This window comes from Nomascus leucogenys, chromosome 4, assembly GCF_006542625.1.
Source record: "Nomascus leucogenys isolate Asia chromosome 4, Asia_NLE_v1, whole genome shotgun sequence".
NCBI classification, from domain to species: domain Eukaryota; kingdom Metazoa; phylum Chordata; class Mammalia; order Primates; family Hylobatidae; genus Nomascus; species Nomascus leucogenys.
Genome location: NC_044384.1, coordinates 37,626,344 through 37,649,118, shown reverse-complemented (window position 1 = coordinate 37,649,118; position 22,775 = coordinate 37,626,344). Strand labels below are relative to the sequence as shown.

The 22,775-nt window shown below is 36.4% G+C and overlaps 1 long non-coding RNA gene across 1 annotated transcript in view; it reads left to right on the top strand.

Moving 5' to 3' along the window:
* LOC105739642 overlaps window positions 1-22,775 on the top strand; it is a 123,968-nt gene that overhangs the window by 5,671 nt on the left and 95,522 nt on the right. Inside the window, exon 2 of the long non-coding RNA XR_001115592.1 lies at window positions 12,341-12,477. This is a non-coding gene — a long non-coding RNA (uncharacterized LOC105739642). The remainder of the gene's footprint in view (window positions 1-12,340; window positions 12,478-22,775) is intronic.

The following is a 22,775-nucleotide window of genomic DNA, read 5'->3' as shown; positions in this document are numbered from 1 at the left end:
TAAGAAGAGCTATTCCTCCTTGCTTTTGGTGTCCATTTGCATGTTATATATTTTTTCACCCCTTTGCCTTAAGTTTATGTGAGTCTTAATGTGTTAGGTGAGTCTCTTGAAGATAGCAGACACTTGGTTGGTGAATTCTTATCCATTTTGCCATTCTGTATCTTTTAAGTGGAGCATTTAAGCCCTTTACATTCCATGTTAGTATTGAGATGTGAGGGACTATTCTATTCATTATGCTGTTTGTTGCCTGAATACCTTATTGTTGTTTTTAATTTATTGTGTTTTTGTTTCATAGGTCCTGTGACATCTATGCTTTCAGGAGGTTCTATTTTTGTGTATTTTGAGGATTTGTTTCAAGATTTAGAGCTCCTTTTGGGAGTTCTTATAGTGCTGGCTTGGTAGTGTCAAATTCTCTCAGCGTTTGTTTGTCTGAAAAAGACTGTATCTTCCCTTCATTTATGAAGTGTAGTTTCACAGGATACAAAATTCTCGGCTGATCATTGTTTTGTTTAAGGAGGCAGAAGATAGGGCCCCAGTCCTTTCTAGCTTGTAGGGTTTCTGCTGAGAAATCTGCTGTTAATCTGATAGGTTTTCCTTTATAGGTTACCTGGTGCTTTTGCTTCACAGCTCTTAAGATTCTTTCCTTCATCTTGACTTTATATAACCTGATGACTATCTTCCTAAGCGATGATCCTTTTGCAATAAATTTCCCAGGTGTTCTTTGAGATTCTTGTATTTGGATGTCTAAGTCCCTAGCAAGGTAAGGGATGCTCTTCTCGATTATTCCTCAAATAAAGTTTTGTTTATTATACTGGATTTGTGCTGATTGGCCTCCTGCCAGGAGGTGGCACTTACAAGTTTTCCAGACTTCTAGGTTTCTCTTCTTTCTCAGGAACACCAATTATTCTTAGGTTTGGTCATTTAATAAAATCCCAAACTTCTTGGAGGCTTTGCACATTTCTTTGGATTCTTTTTGTCTTTGTTGGATGGGGTTAGTTTGAAAACTTTGTCTTTGAGCTCTGAAGTTCTTTCTTCTGCTTGTATAATTTTTTTGCTGAGACTTTCCAGTGCATTTTGCATTTCTCTAAGTGTGTTCTTTATTTCCAGAAGTTGTGATTGTTTTTTATTCATGCTATCTATTTCACTGAAGATTTTCCCTTCATATCTTGTATCATTTTTTTTATATTATTAAGTTATACTTCACCTTTCTCTGATGCATCCTTGATTAGTTTAATAACTGACCTTCTGAATTCTTTTTCTGGCAATTCAGGGATTTCTTCTTGGTTAGGATCCATTGCTGGTGAGCTAGTGTGATTTTTTAGGGGGTGTTAAAGAACTTTCTTCTGTTATATTACCAGAATTATTTTTCTGATTCCTTCTCATTTGGGTAGACTATGTCAGAAGGAAGATCTGGGGCTCAAGGGCTGCAGTTCAGATTATTTTGTCACACAATGTGTTCCCTTGATGTAGTGCTCTCCCTTTTTCCCTAGGGATGTGGCTTCCCGAGAGCCAAACTTCAGAGATTGTCATTTCTCTTCTGGATGTAGCCACCAAGTGGAGCTACTGGGCTCCAGACTAGTACTGGGAGGTATCTGCACAGAGTCCTGTGATGTGAACCACCTTCAGTTCTCTCGGCCATGGATAGCAGCACCTCCTCTGGTGGAGGTGACAGGGGAGTGAAATGAACCCTGTGAGGATCCTTAGTTGTATTAATAGTTTTGTTTATTGCACTAGTCTTTTGCTGATTGACCTCCTGCCAGGAGGTGGCACTTACAAGACAGTATCAGTTGTGGTGGTATAAGGAGAATCAAGTGGTAGATGGGTCCCTAGAGCTCCCAAGAGAATATATCCTTTGTCTTCAGCAACCAGGGTGGGTGAAGAAAGACCATCAGGTGGCCGGCAGGGTTAGGCATGACTGAGCTCAGACCCTCTTTGGGTGGAACTTGCTGCAGCTGCTCTTGGGGATGGTGGTGTCATTCCCAGGCCAATGCAGTTATGTTCTCAGGGGGATTACGACTGCCTCTGCTCTGTCATGCAGGTCTCCAGGGAAGTGGGGGAAAGCTGGCAGTTATAGGCCTCACCCAGCTCCCATGCAACCCCAGAGGCCAGTCTCACTTCCACCATGTGCCCCCTCAATAGCACCAAGTTTGTTTCCAGGCAGCAAGTGAGGAGAGCTGAGAACTTGCCCCAAGCTGCCAGCCTCCTGGCTGTGAAAGTAGGCAGGCTTTTCAGGTTCAGCACCTCCCCACCTGCCATGGCTTCAGTGCTATATCTGCACTCCAGGTTCACCTCCTCCCCTAAGTTCTGTGTGGGAAACTTCACACATGGTCAAAATTGTTACAAAGTTCAGCTGGAAGTTTCCTTCTCCCTGTAGTCTTTTCCATTTATCTGGCAGCCCTTCCCAGGGACCTCTGTGAGACAAAGTCAGAAATGGCTTCCCTGGGATCTGAGAGAGACCACACAGCTCATCCTGCTGCTGCTTCTACCCCTGTATTTCACTCAGATATCCAAAATTGTCTCAGCTCCAGGTAAGATCAAATTCTTCCGTGATTCGGACCTTCAGGTTCCTCAGTGAGGGTGTGTGTTTGGGGTGGACGATCCCTCTTTCACACTTTTACACTTCGGGTACTCACAGTTTTTGGACTGTCTCCCAGGGCCTTCAGAAGCAATCTGCTTCCTTCAAAGGGTCTGTGGATTTACTCGGCTTTCCTGGTATGTTCCTGGTATGTTCCTCTCTTGGAGAGAAAGTTCACAATGTGAGTCTCCATATGCTGCTCTGTCCATCCAAGTGGGAGCTGCAATTTAGTCCTGCCTCCTATCTGCCATTTTCCTGACCTGTTGTGGTTAATTTATTCTTGATTCCATTGCACAAGTCCTTGGATGTCTGAGGAGAGAGGCTAACTGACATATACTGGTAAAGGCATCTTCTCCACTTGGTTATTTGAACCTCTTTTGCAAATGATGATTTATTTGGGGCATTAAATTCAATATCAAAATTCTCACACTTTGTATCCACTACCCTAAGTCTAACATTTGCCTCTTTCCAAGATATTCTTGTACTAGCTTTCCAATGTTGTAACTTCAAGGCCTCTGAGCAGGTAGGCAAGTCATCTACCACCTCACATAGTACACGTATCATCTTCCCTTGGATCACTTCACATTCTACCCAAAGTGAATGGCAAGTTTCTTCACCCAAATCTCTGCCATTGAGAGGACTTCTAATCTTTTTCTTGCAAAGCCACTCCTGAGTGGGGCTGTCATGAAGCAGCAGTCTATTTTTGGTTTCTACCAATATTTCAAGCTGATTCATCCATGAACCAAGGTTGAACTTCTTTTCCATTAAATGGTCTTAGTGAATGTCTCATAAGACCATAGGTATGAGCCCCATGGATTTGCTCAAACCTAACTTCTGATATAGCATTTCCACTTTTTGATTTATTGTTACTGGACTTGCCAAATCTCATGATTTGATGCATCTAATAGTTTGGAGTATACAGTGGGCAGTTATGATCTTAGGGTCCCTTGATTTTTTTTTTTTTGTCTTGGAAAGTGTCACTAGTCACATTTTTTTCTTCCCCAGAATACAGTACTGTTTTGAAGAAATTACTATCTTCACTGAAGGGACAAATTTTAGATGCTTTCCATTTGACTTTTCCTACACATTAGCCTTTACTTTTCATGTCAAGGGGCCAATGTGAGTTTTCTTAACTGCATTGTATGTCCCTTCTAGTTATATGGTTTTTAACTAAGAAACAACTACCAGGTGGGCTTATGGAGTTATCAAACCCATTGTGAGATAGCTCTGGGCCAATACTGCATTTATTACTGGAGACCTATACTCTAACAGGGCACCATAAGGACTTCTGTGGATAGCTGGTTCTCAGCATTAACTTCATATCCTATATACAATTGTCTTGGAAATAGTCTAGTTATTCATCTCTCTCCAGGGCATGTTTATCTAAGTAAAGAGCAATGAATCCCATTTCAAAAAGTCTGTGAAGAACACTATTGTGCCTACTTTCTGTGGTGTTACAGAGTCCTTCTTTATCAAGACCTGGCCTCTTCTTCAGTTGGTGGATTCTGAGTCTGATAATTGACTTAGGTCTGGAAACTGGCCAAATCCATTAAGTGGATAATCTCAGCTCTGTTCATCCATTGTTTATCTTTTCTCATTATGATTTGTTGAGCAATGGCCTTAATGGTTGTCCATCTTGTTCCTAGGCATACTATATTTTCTTATCATTTTCAGTGAATAGCCCTGCCCTAGCTGCTATTCCAACCTTGCTGCCTATTATGGTAATTTTTACCACCTTGCTTATGATTATTAAGTGCTGCCAGCCACCTGGCCTCTACTATTCCCAGCTCTGTCATTCCCATGAACATAAGTTCAAGATATTTTCTAATTCTCCTTGTGATTTATTTCTTTTACTCTTGGGATACCACTTTGGTAAAAACATCTACTAGCTGCTGATTTTTTTTAAGACTATGTTTTTGGCCAGGCATGGTGGCTCATGCCTGTAATCCCAGCACTTTGATAGGCTGAGATGGGAGGATCACTTGAGCCCAGGAGTTGAAGACCAGCCTGGGCAGCAAAGTGAGACCCTGTCTCTACAAAAAATCAAAAAGTTATCTGGGGATGGTGGTGCGCACCTGTAGTCTCAGCTACAGGGGAGGCTGAGGCAGAAGATCACTTGAACCCAGGAGGCTGAGGCCATACTGAGCTGTGTTTGCACTCCAGCAGTCCAGCATGGATGACAGAGAAAGACCCTGTCTCAAAACAAAACAAAGCAAAACAAAAAGCAAACAAAACATACAAAGTTTTTGGAGTTCTTTTCTTAGTAGTTACTAGAAATTACAGTATACACCTCAATTTATCTCAACCTATTTCAAGTAAATACTGACCTAATTCCAGAAAAATATAGCACCTGTATTCTAAAATAGCTCAATTTCTTCCAATCTCCCTGTAAGCTATAAACCCCTAGTACAGTACTATTCTTATTGCCCTATACAATTTTATTTTTTATTATAAAAATTAGAAAATATATTTATATACTCTTATTTACCTATGTTTTTACCATTTTTGTGACTCTTCATTTCTTCCTGTGAATTTAAATTGCCATCTGGTATTTCCCTTCAGCCTGAAGGACTTCCTTTAGTGTTTCTTGTCATACAGATCTGTTAACAATGATTTCTCTCAATCTTTGTATATCTGGGAATGTTTTATTTTTGCCTTCCTTTTTTAAGAATAGACTTGCTGGTTAGATAATTCTTTGTTGACAGCACTTTGCATGTGTCCTTCCACTGCCTTTTTGCCTCTATTGTTTCTGATCAAAGCCAACTTTAAATAGTAGCAGTGATTCCTGTGCACAATGAGTCTTGCTGCTTTCAAGATTTTCTTTTGTCTTTGTTTCACTGCACTTTGCCTATGATGTGTTGAGGTGTTTATCTCTTTGTTTTTAGTCTATTTGGGTTTCATTATCTTGGATCTGTAGATTAATGTTTTTAAACAAATTAGGAAGCTTCAATGATTATTTCTTTAAATGTTCTTGTTCAAATAAACTTTATTTTTAGAACAGTTTAAGATTTACAGAGAATCGTGAAATTAATACAGAGAATTCCTATATACTTGATACCCAATATTTCCTATTATTAACATCTTACATTATTATTTGTTACAATTAATGATCTTATATGGAGACATTATTGACTGAAGTCTGTACATTTTTCAGATTTTCGTGGTTTTTACCTAATGTTCTTTTTCTGTTTCATGATTCTTTCCAGAATATCACATTACATTTAATCACCATGTCTCCTTAGGCTCTTCCTAGCAATGACACCTTCTTAGACTTTCCTTGTTTTTGATGATCTTGATAGCTTTCAGAGTTAATGCACAGGCATTTTGTAGAATGTTTCTGTATTGGGATTTGTCTGCTGTTTTTCTTATGATTAGACTGAGATTATGTGTTTTTGGAAAAAAGATCATTGAAATAAAGCGCCATTTTATCAAATTATATCAACCAACATAACTTATCACTGTTGGTGTTGACCTTGATCACATGGCTAACAAGTTTGTCAGACTTCACTGTAAAGTTATTTTGTTCCTCCCTTTCTGTATTATATTATTTAAAAGAAAGTCACTAGGTACATCCTATATTTGAGGAGAGGTAAAGTTATTCTCTACAACCTGAGGGAGGAGTATCAATAGAAATTACTTGGAATTCTGCAGGAAAAATTTGTCTATTTTACCCCAATTATTTAGGTATTCAATATTTTTTTCCATCAGTATGGACTTATTTATTTTATACTTTGGGTTATAGTTTGATATTGTTTTCTTGCTCAAATTTTTCCAGTTGTGGCCATCAGAAGCTCTTTCAGTTGTTCCTGTGTCCCTTTGATAATATTCCACAATTGTAGTTTTGTTGCTGTTTATTTTCTTGTTGTTGTTGCTCTTATTTGGTAAGAACATTTTCTTATTTTCTGGCACTGCAATTGCTCCAGGTTCATCTTACATATTTCCTGCCCCAGTCCTAGAATCAGCCATTTCTCTGAGAAGCTCTGGTTTCCCTTCTTTGGAGAATGCTATCCGAAACCAGTGCCTGGACATTAAGAGTGCTGGTTGCTATTTTGGCGTCATTGTTTTTAGGCCCTCTCAGCTAAACAGAGAAAGGAAATATTTATGTGTATACTGTCCCATGAGTATACATATATATCTGGAAATATTTCCATATGTAACCATCTGTATCTATATTAAAATAAACACGAGTCCGTGCTGATGTCTCCAATTCTAATCCATTACCACATGGATCATTCTAGCCTCTTCCATGTGCTTATTTGTAAACTCTGATTACAATATTAGGAAACCTAGCTCCCACCATCCACAATTCATTTGCTTAATTGTTCAATTCTAGTATGTATGTATCAGAATCATTAGTTCATACCTCCATTAGGTATGTGTTCTTTTTCAAGTAGAGTATAGTGCTTATGAACAGCCATCTTTTTTAAAATTAATATTGTGTATATTTAAAGGATACACCATGAGGTTATGGGATACACAGAGATAGAAAAAAAGTATCTAACTATAGTATTTAACTATAGTGAAACAAATTAATAAGTTCATCATCTCACATGTTTACTATCTTTTTTTATTCTTAGTAAGGTAACTAAAATCTATTCATTTGTCATGAATCCCAAATACATATGATTTTATCACCTATAGTCCTCATGCTATATATTAGTTCTCTAGACTTTTTGCCTATTGTTTGGCAGACTACTCTAATTTCCAAAGTTGCTCAGGTCAGCCTCCTTTCCCCAGCTTTATTCGAGGTTGTATTAAATGCATACATTTGTAATATAGTTAGATTGTTTCATCACATTCAACATTCCATCCTGGGATTCCTCTAACATCTGAATTATTTTTTAAGTTGCATACATTAAGGTTTACTCTTAATGAATAAGGTTACTCCAAAGAGTAAGGTCTACTCCTTTGTGTAAAGTTCAGTGGGTTTTGACAAATGCATAGTACCATATGTTAACAGTTACCTATCATATGGAATAGTTCACCACCCTAGAAATTCCCCGTGTTTCACCTAATTCAACCCCTCCTCTCATCTCTCTGGACCCCTGACAAATACTGATCTTTTCACTGTTTCTATAGTTTTTCCTTTCCTAGAATGTCATCTAATTGAAATTATAATCTTTTTAGATTCTTTTCAAAATATTTCACTAAGCAATATGCAATTTGTAATTCATCCATGCCTTTTCATAGCTTGGTAGCTCATTTCTTTTTATCACTGAATAATATTTCATTGTGTGAATAAACCACAGTTCTATTATCTACACAACTTTTGGAGGACATCTTGGTTGCTTCTGGTTCTTGTCTATTACAAATAAAGTTGCTATAAACATTCACATGCAGGCTTTTGTGTGGATGTGTTCACCTCAAATTATTCTAGTGAATACGTAGGAGTAAAATTGCTGGATTATAGGATAAGCCTATGGTTAGCCTCGTAAGGACTGCCAAATTGGCTTCCAAAGTAGTTGTACCATTTTGCATTCCCACCAGCAAGTGGAAGAGTTTCTTTTGCTTTGCATCCTTGCCATCAACTGGTTTTAGGAATTTTCAGATTTTAGCCATTTTAATAAGTGTAACATTTTATTTTGTTTTACTATTTTATTTTGTTTTATTGTTTTAATTTGTATTTCCCTAGTGACAAATAGTGTTGTGCTTCTTTTTCATGTGCTTATTTGTCATTTATGTATGAGATGTCTATTTGAATCTTTTTTTTTTTAACTGGGTTTTTTGTTTTGTTATTGCAGAGTTTTAAGAGTTCTTTGTGTTGGATACAAATCATTTATTAGATAAGTGTTTTGTGAATATTTTATCCTAGTTTATAACTTCTTATTCTCTTAACAGTGTCTTTCACGGAACAGAAGTTCTCAATTTTAATTAAATCCAACTTAACAATTTTTTTTCTTTCATCAATCATACTTTTGATGTTGAATCTGAAAACTCATTGCCAAACCAAGGTCTCCTAGATTTTCTGTCATGTTTTCTTCTGTAAGTTTTATAGTTTCGTGTTTTATATTTAGGTCTAAGATTTACTCGTTCTCATTAATTTTTTTGAAAGATGTAAGGTTTTTTTTTTGAAAGATGTATGATTTTTTTTCATGTGGATGCCTACTTGTTTCAGGACTATTTGTTGAAAGACTATCTTTTCTTCATTGAATTTCTTTTGTTTCTTTGTCAAAGATTAATTGACGATAGCTGTGGGGGTCTATTTCTGAGCTCTCTATTCTATTTCATCCATGTATGTGTCTATTCTTTTTTGAATACCATGTTACCTTGATTACTGTAGCTTTATAGTAAGCCTTGAAGTTGAGTAGTGTGAGTTCTCTAATTATCTTCTTTTTTAGTACTGTGCTGGTGATTCTAGGTCTTGTGCTTTTCCTTATGTACTTTAGAATCAGTTTGTTGATATCTAGAAAATAACTTACTGAGATTTTCCACTTTAGGTGAGTCTCGAGGGCTAGACAGGCCTGTAGTTAGGGAAATAGTTTTCTCCCAAGTAGGGATAAGGCTCTGGTAGCCTTTCTCCCTTGAAAGTATAGGCCTGTGTTATGGAGAGCACTTTGGGTATATTTCACAATAGTACTTTTACCCTCTTCTTGCCAAAGCTACAAGGGAATTTTTGTTGCTGCTACACTGTGAAAGTATAATCAGATTCCTAGTGGTTTAAAAAAAAAAAAAAAGAATGTTTGTATCCCTAAGACTGCAACCCTTAGGATATTCTCACTCTCAAGTTAGTTTCCTGGCTCCAGCAATTAATCAAAATTACCATTTAAATATTTCTACCGGTTCGTTACTCCAGTGGCTCTTCCTCCAAGGCAGCAGGTATTGGCTGTAACTCTTTGGATGAAGCTGTCTTGCCAGATTCGGTGTGGCAGTTTGCCTTTAGATTTCAGTTCTCTAACAGGTCTAAGAAAAGTCATTATTTTTCAGTATGTTCAAATTTTTTCTCATTGAAATGATGGAAGTAATGACTTCTATTATTTTTTGATATCAGAGCTGGAAACAGAAGTTCACGACAAATATACTTGTCTGCCATTTTCTTTCTTTCCTCTTGCTGGGACTCTCATTTCATGTATGTTTATATCATGGGAAAGGAAAAAAATGCTTTCATCTGCCTTGCTAGGCTCTGTGACCAGGCCCGAGAATTTGGCCTGAAAATCAAACACATAAGACAGATTAACAGGAGAAAAGCATATGCATTTTATGTAATGTTTTTATATGTATTTGGCAGCCTTCATAGAAAAAATAAAGATGTGAAGAAGCAGTTAGGACTGAGAGCTTATAAACCTATTTACCAAAAGAATAATAATTTTGTGAAGAAGTGATAAGACAAAGGAAAAGGGATTTAAACTTCTGTGGTGGTAAATTGTGGGAAACTCACTATGAGATATATACATGAAAATAATAGAAAATAAGAATTATTTTAGTAGGTTTTATAGATACATTTTGATGTTGACTCCCAGTGTGTAGTGAGTAGAATATTCTTCTCTGTGTTAAAGGGAAGACAACTTTTTAATGGGAAATTTTATGATCTGCTTTTAGGTAGAAAGGAGGAGGTCAGAAAGCCCCTCCTGCATTTGCTGTTTCTCAAGTGGCTTCAGTTCAAAACAATCAATATGCCAAAGTGCAATATTTTGGGGTGGCACATTCTGAATCCCTTCAGTTTGTGTACAATTTTCTGACAAGTCTCTGAGTCTCCGCTTATTTTTCTGTAACTATTTTCTTTCTAATCTTAAGGTAAATTAATTTCTATTTTTTTCTTCAAAATCATTGATGATTTTTTCTGCCATCACAAATTTGCTATTAAATCCATCTAGTAATTTTTTCATTTTTGTTATTACATTTTTCAACTTAAAGATTTCCATTTGGATTTTTTTAGCTTTCTATTTCTTTACTGAGCTCCCTTATTTGTTGAGTCATTGTCCTCAAATTTTTTTAAATTCTATGCAATATATTCAGAATAGCTATAATGAAATTTTTGCTGCAGAATCCTACTTCTTAGTCTACTTACAGTTAGTTCTATTCAGTGGTTTTTTTTTTTCTAAATCTGGTCTATACTTTCTCTAAATATGGTTTCACACAGTATTTTTTGTATACTCTAATATTTGATTGGACACTGGACATATGAGGTAATACAGTAATTTTGTGTTCTGATTTTACTTTTTCTTTCTTTTTTCTTTTTTGTAACTCACTTGAACGTTAACTGTGAAATTGATCTCCCCTGTAGCATATGGCCATTTGTATATATGCTAAGATTTTTTATTTTTGTTATCTAGCCTGGCTTCCTAGGGGTCACCCCAGTGTCTGCATAGCTTAGTGGTCATCCAGTGATTTGGAATAGGCTATACTCAAATTCCATGTGCCCATAATTCTTCCTCCCTCTGCTGACTGGTCTTTGGGTGTGGGCACAAAGTTGTCAGTTTTCAAGTCTTCTGTGACTTTCACTTTACACTCAAACTTCCTTGGTTTTGCCTCACACACATGTATAGCCTCCTAGTCAGCCAGGTGTTCATGAATAGCTTCTCTCATCTCTTCTATGGCTCTCTTATTTCTAAGAGCTCTCCGCTAAGTTTATGCCTGGTTTACCATTTGCCCCAACCAGTACCACAAATTTAGGCTAGTAGACCTGTCAGTCACCCATTTATTTTCTACTGACAATGCTGCCTGTTGTAGGTTTTTGTCCTATGCCTGAAATTGAGCCCACCTGGTCTGGCATCAAAGTTATAGGTTTCCTGGCCAGCTGCACACTAGCAATGCTGTCATTATTATTGACCAAGCTGGGATGGGTGGTGAACATTGGCTCCAGACAAGATTACAGGCATTATTGTTTGTAGCTGAAGGACTAGCAGTTTTTCATAAATATATATTTCTCAAATTGTTCTTTGCATTTAGTCAGTTTTTAGAGTTCCAAGATGGTTGTTTTTGACAATTATGTCCAGTTTTATCCTTTTCTTGTGGAGGTAAGAAGAAGATTTGTTAATCTCTCCACTCCTCTGTAGCTGTAAAGCTCCCTCCCTATTTTTCCCTTTTTTGTTTGTTTATTTTAGTAGAAAATTATGCTTACGGATCATCATCTGGTTGCTAAGGAGAAGTCATTGCTACCAGTTTTGGTGCTTTTTAAATTTATATGATAAAATACATCACAAATTCACCTGATAAAAAACTTCAGATTTAAATTTAGGATTAAAAGGTTTTTTTTTTAATGTAATCTCTTTGATCTTACATATGTATCTTTTTTTCTTATATGCCAAAACTCCTGGTTCTTAATAATGTCAATGTAATTATTAATTTTGTCTAACAATATACATGCATCAACCTCAGAATAATAGCATCAACATTACCACAAATATAGTTACTTAAAATGATTTGATGGTTTTTGCGTGTGTGTGTGTTTTTTTTACACAGCACCGTATGTTTTATAATATAATGGTGATGATCTCTTCAGCTGCAATATATTTCTATATTTTCTACAGGTATCAGAGTATGTCTGCTTGTCCTGGGGAAAAAAAAGTCTACATTCTCTCTTGCCGAATCCATAAACATGCTGTGCTTTACATCCATGATCAATTATACAACACATTTCAATGAAATTCAGAGCTATTTCACTGTCCAGTTCTGCTGAGTGTTTTTATTACACCATAATTCTGTTCACAACCTGATTCATTTTACATTCTGACTTTATGTCAGATGTACTAATCTACTTTTAAAATAACGAATATTAAAGATTTTCAAAAATAGTTGTAAAATTGAGTATTTTCTGCCATTTCACAGCTCCTTCCCATTTATGAGAGAGCCACATGACATCAGCCCGTAGACTGTGGAGAGTATTCCAGATCAATCACATTTCTGTGATTCCCAGAAGGCTGGTCATGAAAAAATTCCCTCTTCAGTTTATATATATGGCAGTAGTAAATGGAGGCACCTAGATAGAAAATTTTACTCTGGCGAATTATATCTTGTATATTCTTCAAACTCAAAAGAATAAAAACAAACTAAATTCTAGAAAACTAATGAACAAGCAAAACCTTCCAAATACCCCTTCTCACCATTACATTTATTTGGAAAAATACATTTTTAAAGTATCATGAAATTTTTCAATCATATGCAGATGTAGAAATAATAGTAAAGTAAAACTCCATGCACTCACAACCCAGCTTCAGAAATTATACAATCATGACAAATATTGTTTAATCAATACCTCCATTCACTTATACTCATTGAGTATTTTTGAAGCAAGTCCCAGAAGTCAAATTATTGCCTTTGAAACAATTTCAGTGTGTATTTCCAAAACATAATACTTTAAAAAAGAACTACAGTTGCAGTCACAAGTAAAAATAATAATTTAATATCATCAAATACCTAACCATTATTCAAATTTCAAATTCTCTTACAAGTACTATATTTTTGTAACCATTTGTGTGAATCAAGTCCGAAAATTTTTAATTCTTTCCATTGTTGAAGGAACCAGGTTATTTATCCTGTAGAGTTTTCTGCCGTCTGGATTTTGATAATTGTGTCACCATGGTGTTGCTTAACTTCTTCCTATACTCTCTGCTTTTCCTGTAAATTGAGCATTGGTGCTAGTGGTTTAATCAGATACAGGTAGGTTTATTTGTAGCAATTCTACTTGATAAAGGTTGCTGTGTTTTTCCTTATTAAGCATTTACTGTCTGGTTGCCTCTCTTTTAGCAGGTGGTGATGATCAATGACTAGATACATCAGTTCATTAAAGGTTGCAAAAGGAGGCTGTTCTAACTCTATTATTCTTACTTTATACATCTCTTAGATGTATATATAGGTGTATCTATGGATATATTTCTGAAATATGTTTACCAATAGAAATTTTATAAACCAAGTAACACAGTTTTTATAGGAAAGGCAGGATAAATGCAAAATGTTACATCTCACAGATGAGCCATAAGCATAAAAGCATGTGGTGCAATGCCATAGGAGAAGGCAGTATCTCCAAAAGCTTTCTCTCTTCCTCAGATTCTAAAAAGCCCTTTGCAATTTTTCACTCAAAAGTTCTAATTACATATATTCCTAATATTTAAAAAATAATGTTTATAATTGTTTTCTGTCTAAAGAGTTATGCATGCTTATTTTAGGAAATATAGATGGATCTGAAGAAGGGGAAATCTCTAATTTCATTGCCTGGGGAAAACTACTGCCCAAGTGATTTCAAAGATGACTATTCTATAAGGGTCCCAGAACTTATTAAAGAATAAAGTCAGTAAAGAGTGATAATACTTGAGCTACAGAATGAAAACACAAATGATGTTAAAAAGTACTTCAGTGAGATTTTTTTCTGGAATTTTATATTGTGGTAAAATACACACAACATAAAATTTGCTGCAGTAACCATTCTAAACCATTCAGTAGCATTAAGTACAGAACCCATGTTGTGAAACCACCACCACTATTTAAACCCAGAACGTTCTTATTTTCCCAATTAAAGATCTTGTGATAGGTCTACAACTCTGTGAATATACTAAAAATAATTAAATTGTATATTTTAAGTTGTTGAATTTAATAATAGAACAATTGTATTTCAATTAATCTGCTTTTAAAAAAAAATAAGAGCAGAGAATAAAATAGAAAAAAGTCTCTTGCCTTCAGGGAATTTGCCTTCTAGTGATAGCCATTACCATTATAATTCTCTAATACCTTTAGCAGAAACACAAAGTGATAGCCATTGCCATTATAATTGTCTAATACCTTTAACAAAAACACAACAAATGAAACAGATTGCCTGTAGAAGATAAAGACTGGATATGCTATTTTTATAGACACCCTCGGATTTCCTGAATATAACCTCAAGTTTACTGTATCTGACCCTAGTTCCCATGAACAGATGGCCAACCAAGGCTGAAATGGGGCAACTAATCCTGTATTTTCCTAAACTCCTAAGTTAAAATTTGCAAGATACATTATAGAAAGATAAAAACAGTATCTTACAGAGTGATGCTGATGTGGACTTTTAGATCTGGAAATAGCCTTAGAGATTATTAATTTTAGCCTAATTATTTTACAAATAGGCAACTGACACCCATGTAGATCAAGGATTTAGCCATAACCGATCAAGCACGATCTGACTCTACAAAGCAGTTATATCCGAAGGCAGTGTTGTTCTGTTCTGTTTTGTTTTATTTTGTCTGTGTGTTTTTCAGAAGCATTATCTGCTTGACAGCCCACTGATGATTTTACAAATCCTTATTTGTAAAATAGACTTTACTTTGCTATCCCAGAAAAGACGAAGGTTGGGTTAATACAGTGTATCAAAGAAACACTTTTAGTTTAGATTTTTTGATGTCAATTAATAATGTTGAACCACAAAGCTGCACAAGAATGAGAGGCAGAATTAGGAATGATACTGAATTTTTACCTGTCTCATGCATGACTGTCCTGGGGTATGGCGGGTTCCCACATGAGCCTGAAGAACAAACTTAGTGTGAAAAGTCTTCATTTTGTCCAGTTGTCTCAGAAAAATGTGTACATACAGAGAAAGTGATGTCCCTGAGTGGTGAACCTCTTCCTTTTGTTCTTAGTTGGTGGCAGAGTCAAAACAGACCTTCAGGCACCCAGTCATGTAGATTCTTTGGTTTTGCTGCTTTGCAATATAAATAATTTCCAAATGACTAACACTCTCTTATGCCTCAATTAATCTAACCTAGTGAACATGACTGAAGCTTTCCTTGCCAATTAAAACCCTTGCCAAACCGCAGCACCCTGTTTCTGAGATTTTTGTTTTTGTTTGTTTGTTTTTGTTTTTTGAGATGGAGTCTCACCCTGTCACCTAGGTTGGAGTGCAGTGGTGCGATCTTGGCTCCCTGCAACCTCTGCCTTCCAGGTTCCAGCAATTCTCGTGCCTCAGCCTCCTGAGTAGCTGGGATTACAGGTGTGTGCCACTATGCCCAGCTAATTTTTGTATTTTTAGTAGAGATGGGGTTTCACCGTGTTGGCCAGGCTGGTCTCAAACTCCTGACTTCAGGTGATCCGCCTGCCTCAGCATCCCAAAGTGCTGGGATTACAGGCATGAGCCACCACACCAGGTCAGGGCTCTGTTTCTGAAAGTGAGTACTCATTCACCTTGTGAAGTGTGGATTGTGGATGGAGAGAAAAAAGCATAAGGAGATTAGACTGAAGCTATCAATACTTAAAGTGAGACCTTTCAAGCTCCAATGGGACCACTGGCATGACTTTCAATATGGCTTCCATATTGCTTTGGTGACAGGATGAGAAGAAGGCAATACTGAGCTTGGCCTGCTCCTCAGAGATTGTGGGATCTCTTAATCAATTTTCTGTTGCTTACAACAGAATACCCGAAACTAGGTAATTTATAAAGAAAAGGAATTTCTTTTAGTCCTGGAGGCTGAGAAGTTCCAGGTTGAGGTGATACATCTGGTGAAAGCCTACTTGCTGGTAGGGGCTTTCTGCAGTCCCAGGGTGCTGCAGTGCATCGCATAGTGGGTGGCTGAGAGCACTGACATGCTAGCTCAGGTTTCTCTTCCTCTTCTTACAAAGCCACCAGTTACACCCCATGATAATCATTAATCCATGAATGGATTAATCTATTCAAGAGAGCAGAGTCCTCATGAATGATCCATTCAACTATTAAAGGACCCATTTTTAATGCTGCCACATTGGGGATTAAGTTTTCAACACATGAAATTTGGGAGACACATTCAAACTATAGCATGAGGTGAAGGAAGCATGAGTATTTCCTTGGACTGAATGTGGAGCCCAGGAAAGGGTAGCACTGAGGCCTTTGTTTTTGAGGGGTGAGGAGGTCTTAGCAGAAAGAGGCAGCTGGACATGGCTAGCAGCCTACAGGCTAAGCACAGATTTACGGTGCGTCAATTAGAACAGAAAGGAGCCTGCCAAAACTCATGTAGGGTCTCAGATTTTAGTCCTCTAACAGGGTGGTGGGATAAAAATGTAAATTAAACTATATGTTGAAAAACAAAATTGCATTTTGTTTACATTCAGTGTAGAGCTTTTCAACATACAGTTTAATTTGAAATTATGCTGCAAGCTTAGGAATGGGGAGGAAGAGGAAAAGTAGGGGTAGTAGTAAATGAAGGGTCCACAATTGTTACTGAGAGCAGGCTTGCAATTTCAATAGGTGCAGGCTGTGTGGTGTCTGAGTGGCTGGCGTGATTTAATAGGAGCAATTTGGACTCATTATACATATATATTTCTTTTTAAAAATTAAGCATCGTAACAGCTATGATAGATAGATTAGACACATATTATTACCTTCATTTTAGGTGAGGTGGTCCAAAAACAAGGTGATAGCTTTCCCAAGGTCATGGATTTGTTTATTCAGTGGTGTGAGTTAGTTGAAGTGGAGCAAGCAGTCAGATCTAAGGGTGAGCCAGGTGGCCTTCCTTCTACCAGTTCCCTTTATCATGCTTCCTTTATCATGTCCATTACAGAACCATGTTTCTTCTAAGGACCCTCAGATTGCTAGGGCAGATCCTGTATTCAAGTATCTTGTTTTTGCCTACTGCTTTTGCATCAGTCTGAGAATTTGCTTGAAGGCATCTATCATGCTGATGGTTAGAACATAAACCTGTTTTGGGGGAAAAGATTTGAATTGCCTACAATAATTTGTGGTTAATGAATTGTCCTAAGGGTTTTATGTGTCCCTCTCCCACTGTTTTGCTTGGTAGTTGTCTCATCCCCATTAAAAGAGTTTTCTCATTTGAATTGTTTTTATGAATAAAGGGCTCTTTCATTTTCCACAGCCGATTTCCTTTTATTATCTTTATTGTATTTTAACAGGGAGACAAATGACACCACAAACAGAGGCAAGGGAGACTGACTTCTCCTGCCTTGCCTTTATGTGTTTTTATTAACCTTTGTTCATCCCTTAGCTCAGCCTGTGGGATATAGACCTTTAATGCAGGTCATAAATGAACAGCCAGATTTGAAACTTGATAGAAAAGCTCTCTAATGGGACAGAGGAGTCACTGAAACAATATTTGTTTTTAAAATTGTGTTTGAAGTTATAATGACAATGATAGAAATATCAATTATAGTAATAAACATTGTAACACTGAGTATTGAGGTATATAGGCAGAAAGAAATATTTAGTATCCTCTATATGCTAGGCATGCTATATATTTTTCTGCTATATAAATAATATGTGAATACATTTATATGATACAAACTTTAAAAGATACGGGAGTATATGTGATAAATGGTCAAAATTATCTTTCTTTTTTCCCTCAAATGCCACTAGTTTCATCATATGTATCTATTAACAATTTCATCTGCATATACATATACACATTCATATCTTAATGTTTTGTTTTGTCATGCATGAGTTCAAAACCTCTGCATATTATTCAGTGACATTCTAATTTGCTTAACAAAATCTACTCTGCATATTATTCAATGACATTCTAATTTGCTTAATTTTAAAAGGCTTACTATTTGCACTTTATATAAATCTTCCTTACTCTTTGTTTTTTTGTTGTTAGCAGCATTTCCCTCTTAGAGATTTAATTTTTTTGGTGGTTGTTAATACAGTGAAAGCTTCAGTAAACATCCTTCAACATACATGTCTTCCCGAAGGATACATTTCTAGAAATGGAATGCATGTGTGGAAGGATTTGTACATCTTCCATGTGTGGAAGGATTTGTACATCTCATGGTTTGGTAGATAGTGACCAATTCCCTGTAGTGGCTATGCCACTTCAAACATCCACCGTATTGTATGAGTGTGACTCCCATCTCTTTGTGTGTTCTTTTATTCCTCAGAATACCCTGACAAAGGAAAACTCTAATCCTTATTTTTATCAACAGAGAATAACAAGCTTCAGAAATGTTAAGTAAAATTGCCTGAGGTTACACAGCTATCATGTGGAAGATGAGCTTTATTCCCCACAAAGGCCCATACTCTTTCTGTATTCAGGACATTTTCGGCATGAAGTCCATAATATCTAGCTTTGCTACTAAGTTGGTTTTATGTGTTTGGGAAGTCACATCACCTCTCTGGTTCAATTTTCCTTTTCTATAGAATGAAGTAGTTAGACCAGGTGCCTTAGTCTCCTTTGGCTTTGAATTGTAAACCTGTTTTGGGGAGTATTTTATAAGTGCTAGTGCCAGTATCATTTTGCCTAGATTTTGAACATATTTCTTCTACTTGGGAGTTCACTTTTCAAAGGGGAAAAGGACTTGAATTGGGCTTAACATTAGGAATGTTAATAAGGTTAATATTCATCATCATAAGTAAAATTGTTAAGCATGGTCTGTGTGCTAAATACTGTTCACTTTTCCAAGTGGTTTACATCCATTATTTTGTACCATCCTCCCTGCATTCCGGTGAGCCAGGTGTGGTTATTGTCTTAATTTTACAGATAAGTAAAAGGATGAGGGATGACAAGACTCTTGTCTAAGATCACACAGCATGTGGTGAGCATTTGAACTCAGACATTCAGAGACTGAGCTGAGAAGCAAATTTTTTTGTGAGTGTGGGAGGGGGAGGCATTTTGTGGAGGAAAAATACAGTAATTATTCCTTGGACTATGATTAGGAAAGGAAGGGTCAAAAAACAATGAATTTTCTTGATAACTAAAACCCTCTTTAGGTTCAAAAGTTAAGCTTTAACAACTTGGGATAAAAATCCTTTTATACTGTGTTACATACTCTTCTATTTACATTTAATTTGTTTAACCATTTCTTTTGGGGACAGTGTCATTGTATAGGTATTTGTTAGTTCCTTAATAGATTCCTGCTCTTGGGAATAATCAAACTGAATAAACCATTCTCCTTTTCTCTGAATGATCTCAAATTGGCATGCATTTTGAGTGTTTTAGGTTCTTTTTTACAGTTATGTTTCTCTTGCCTCAGTGTCAAGGTGTCAGCTTTGAAGGCCACTCTTGTGTGGAGAAGGTGGGACCAACTGACTGGGGACAGGGTGTGCCCTTTGGATAGGGGACCACATAACTCAACATCCAAACTGGGACACTGTTATTATTTAAGCAGGACAACAGGAATAAGATGAGTCTGCTTATTCAAACTGGGATTTACAGTCACTTTACTTAGGGCCAGGTCCACATCCTGACTCACTTGCTTGTTAAGGAATCTTGTCACGAAGTATTTAGTTTCTCTGAACCACAGTTTCCTCAGTTGTAAATTGGGAACAATAATGCCAACTTGTAAGAATTAGAGAGAATGTACATAGTAGGTGCCTTATTATAGAGCTGCCACATGGGTTGTTGAGAGGAATGAAAGTCAAGGGCATAACACAGTAACTACTTTTTGCCTGTTAACTTTGCTATTGTTTAGGCTATGATTATTCTGCTTTCTATTGCTGTAATTGTGTCTACATCTGGCTGCTCCCTCCAGCATTCTCTTCTTAGCTACTTCCAATCTGATGTGGGCCCAGGAAACAAGATAACTGAAGTGTTAGTATTCCAGAAAATACTCATCTCTGAGTTAGGGGCGAGTTTTTCGGTTTTGTGTTTTGTATAAGTTTTCATCTTAACTGCTTAAAGTATTAGTCTTTGACCTTGTCATTGGCCTAAACAATAAATGTTATGTGATAATTCATCACTATATAGGTAATGCTTCTTGGTGATTTTCTGTATTTGAATATTATAGTTTGTCAGCATGGTACTGGTATAAAAATAGGTATAAAAATACAAATATGTTTTATTATGTAAAAATATAAATCAATAGAACAGAATAGAGAACCTAAAAATAAAGCCAAATTCTTACAGTCAACTGATCTTCAACAAAGCAAACAAAAACCTAAAGTGGGGGAAAGAACAGACACACTATTCAACAAATCATGCTGGGATAACTGGCCAGCCATATGTAGAGGAATGAAACTGGATCCTTATCTCTCACCTTATACAAAAATCAACACAAAATGGATCAGAGACTTAAATCTAAGAACTGAAGCCATAAAAATTGTAGAAGATAACATCAGAAAAACCCTCAAGACATTGGCTTAGGCAAAGACTTCATGACCAAGAACCCATAAGCAAATGCAACAAAAACAAAGATAAATAAATAGAACTTAATAAACCTAAAAAGCTTCTGCATAGCAAAGACAAAATCAGCAAAGTAAGCAGACAATCCAGAGTGGGAGAAAACCTTTTCAATCTATACATCTGACAAAGGAATCCAGAATCTACAAGGAACTCAAATCAGAAAAAAAAAAAAAAACACCAAACAGTCCCCCAAAAAGTGGGCTAAAGACATGAATAGACAATTCTTAAAAAAAGATATACAAATGGTAAACAAACATATGAAAATATGCTCAACTTCACTAATGGTCAGGGAAATACAAATCAAAACCACAATGTGATACCACCTTACTCCTACAAGAATGGCTATAATCAAAAAATCAAAATATAATAGATGTTGGCGTGGATGTGATGAAGAGAGAATACTTTTACACTGCTGGTTGGTGGGACTATAAACTAGTACAACCACTGTGGAAAACTAGAAGTAGAACTACAGTTTGATCCAGCAATCCCATTACTGGGTATCTGCCCAGAGGAAAAGAAGTCATTATACAAAAAAGATACCTGCACATGCATGTTTATAGCAGCACAATTTGCAATTGGAAAAATATGGAACCAGTCCAAATGCCCATCAATCAACAAGTGGATAAAGAAAATGTGGTGTATATATACCATGGAATACTACTCAGCCATAAAAAGAAACAAAATAATGGCATTTGGAGCAACCTGGATGGAATTGGAGACCATTATTCTACGTGAAGTAACTCAGGAATGGAAAATCAAGCACCGTACGTTCTCACGCATAAGTGGGAGCTAAGCTATGAGGATGCGAAGCCATAAGAATGGTACAATGGACTTTGGAGACTCAAGGGAAAGGTTCAGATTGGGGTGAGGGATAAAAGGCTATACTTTGGGTACAGTGTACACTGCTCGGGTGAGTGATGGGTGCACCAAAATCTCAGAAATCACCACTAAGGAACTCTTCACGTAACCAAACACCACCTATTCCCCCAATATATTGAAATAATTTTAAAAATTATAGTTTTGTTGACAGGATATTTTTAGCTATTAAGATAGTTTAGCTCAATAAGGTTTAATTTCCCACCAGCTTGCAGGGAGGGGCTTCTCCAAAGCACTGAAATTGGGTATAAAAGAACTTTTATAGTATCTGGTAATTTGGGAGGTAAAGTTCCAGAGTGTGAAAGTAGGAACAATCTAATTTTTTGCTTCCCAGAAAAACAAGACATATTAATAATTATTAAGAAAGAAGTGAACTTAACTGTCCTTTTTACACAAAGGGAAAGAATTGCAGAAGTTTATAACATGCTTGTAATATGAAAGGCTCATGTAGGATAAATTAAATTCTGCTTTAATTTTCCTTTGTAGTTTAAAAATCAAAATAAGGAATTACTATTTTTTCTATTTTCTCTACTAAAATAGAAGCCATATATGTCTTACTACTTTATCCCCAGCATCCCACACAGACTGTGGCACATAGTAACCTCTCAATATTTAATAATTAAAAAGAATATATCTCAAATGCATATTGACAACATGAAGTATAGATAATTGCAATCTAGTAAATTAAGTGTCACTCTCCTCAACAGCTGTGTAAGAGTATATGCAGAATAAAATGACTTTTGCTTCATTCTGCATCTTTTTCAGATAACCTGGTGACCTATTCTCAGTAGAGACTAATTATTTGGGGGATATGGAGATATCACTGCAGTGTGTGTAAATAAAGGGTAATAGTATTTTTTCCTGAGCAAGAAAACATCTGTTTAAACTAATGGTCCCATTGTACTTATTTATTTTACGCACACTAATTCAGTCACTCAAACATTTAGAATACCTGCTATATGCCAGGCACTGTACTACATATTAGCCATGGCTGGAAAAAAGAAGGAGTGGTGAATGAGTCACTTTATAATTATTCGTGATGAGTATGAGTATTTTGGTTTTACTTACAAAAGCTACCGAGTATGTGTGTATGTATACTTACTGGTCATTTTTTCTTTTGTGTGTGTGTGCATGTGTATGACAAGATGATAGCCATTGTCTTTGTTTCCCTGTGTTTCCCATTTCTAGTTAAATGATTGGGCATCTTTCTTCTGCCCCAAAAAATGAGAGTCTATAATATGCCTCATCACTGTAAAATGGAGTACACTCTAGACAGCCATGGTGAATGACTAACAGAAATGCCAGATGCTGGGATAGTTAAT